This window comes from Octopus bimaculoides, unplaced genomic scaffold (assembly GCF_001194135.2).
Source record: "Octopus bimaculoides isolate UCB-OBI-ISO-001 unplaced genomic scaffold, ASM119413v2 Scaffold_113535, whole genome shotgun sequence".
Lineage (NCBI taxonomy): Eukaryota > Metazoa > Mollusca > Cephalopoda > Octopoda > Octopodidae > Octopus > Octopus bimaculoides.
In genome coordinates, this window is record NW_026346587.1 from 1,432 (window position 1) to 3,253 (window position 1,822).

A 1,822-nucleotide genomic window follows, 5' to 3' on the forward strand; every position below is an offset into this window, starting at 1 on the left:
AACAACAGAAAAAAGATGGTATAAACACACGTCAGAAAAGGTCACAGAAAACGAGAAAGTAACCATACTCTGGGATATGCTAATACACACAGATAGAGAAATTAAGGCCAATAGACCAGATATAGTTGTCAAAGATCATGAAGAAAAAAAATGCTTTTTAATTGATGTATCAATACCAGCAGATGACGACGTTTCTCTAAAAGAAAATGGAAAAACTTTCAAAATACAAAGACCTGGAAATAGAGGTAACTCGAATGTGGAATCTAAAAACAGAAACAATTCCTATCATAGTAGGTTCCTTAGGTATAATAAAAAAATATTCAGACAAATACATAACAAAAACCCCAGGACTTACAAATATATATAACATACAGAAAATTGCACTACTGGGCACTGCACACATACTACGCAAAACACTTTCAATACAGTAACCATAAGAGCACCACAGCAAACCACAGCACATACCCAAGGTGCACAGAGCTGCGCTCGGTAGTGAAGTGAAAGCACGTTATAAAAATAAAACTACTGAACAATAATAATAATAATAGTAGTAGTAGTAGTAGTAGTAGTAATATTTTAACTAATGGCAAAAAGCCTGAAACTTGGCGGATCTGTCAATTACATCGATAGATGTTTCACTAGTACTTAATTGATCGACTCCAAAAGGATCAAAGGAAAAGTCGAACCGGCGGAATTTTAACTCAGAACGTGCAGACAGACGAAGTACCGCTCAGCAATTCGCCCGGCGTGCTAACGATTCTGCCAGCTCGCCGCTTTATTGAAAAAGTAATAATAATAATAATGATAATAAAATCTTTAATACTTAAACGAGCATCTCTAAATACCGAACATTAAAAAAAAGTAACTGAATTTTTCTCCCATGTAACTATAGAATCGTGGTAGAAATTGTTCCAAATATTTCTTAACGATTTCGTAAAACTGCAAATTCTAGCTAAACTTTCATAAAGGCTAACAAAAATATATTGCGTCCAACGTGGGGCTCGAACCCACGGCCTCGAGATTAAGAGTCTCGTGCTCTACCAACTGAGCTGTTGTCTCTTGAGGTCTCTGGGTGAGACTTGGATCCAACTTGTACAAATGCAAAGCAAAAGTTTTTTATATAATAATAATAATAATAATAATAATAATAATAATAATAATAATAATAATGATGATGATGAGGATGATAAGAATAATAATAATAATAACAATAATAACAATAGTGGTTTCTTTATTAACCATAACGGTTTACATTAACAAATACCTTGTGGACTGCACCGGGTAAAACAAATAAAGTGTGTGTATGTGCGTGCGTGTTTGTTGTGAGGGTTTTGCGTGTAAACAAGACTAACAAAATTTTTTTAATCAACAATGTGTGATCCTCAGTAGGGAGGAAACGTTCGAGGAATGCTCAAAGAAAAATGTCATAAACACTATGGACTTTTGGGGTTAGGGGCCTTTGTTCTTTCCCTTTTTCTAACTATAGGCGTATGCTCAGAGCAGGCCCTTTCTTTCATACCATTTTCGAACTTTCATCCGTCTCTATCCTTGTTTTCTTTTTAAGATGAAACTTCAAGATGGTTATCAGAGATTGGCCAAAGAGAAAAGAGTTTGTCTTCAGCACCATTAATCTCATCCAAACTCTTTCGCCATAAAACATTAGTAAAAATAATGATAATAAAATTCTTTCTACAAACAGACACGAGGCCAGAAATTTTGAAGAAAGGGGTAAGTCGATAATATTAACACCGAAATGTTAAAAAGCAATATATATAATATACATATATATATATGTATATGCATATAAATATATGCATATATA

The 1,822-nt window shown here is 33.8% G+C and overlaps 1 non-coding gene across 1 annotated transcript; it reads right to left on the minus strand.

Annotated features, from left to right (window-relative positions):
* Window positions 1–986: 986 nt before the first annotated feature.
* On the minus strand, window positions 987–1,057 carry Trnak-cuu (transfer RNA lysine (anticodon CUU)). The gene has a single exon. It is a non-coding gene; the product is annotated as a tRNA-Lys (tRNA).
* Window positions 1,058–1,822: the final 765 nt, after the last annotated feature.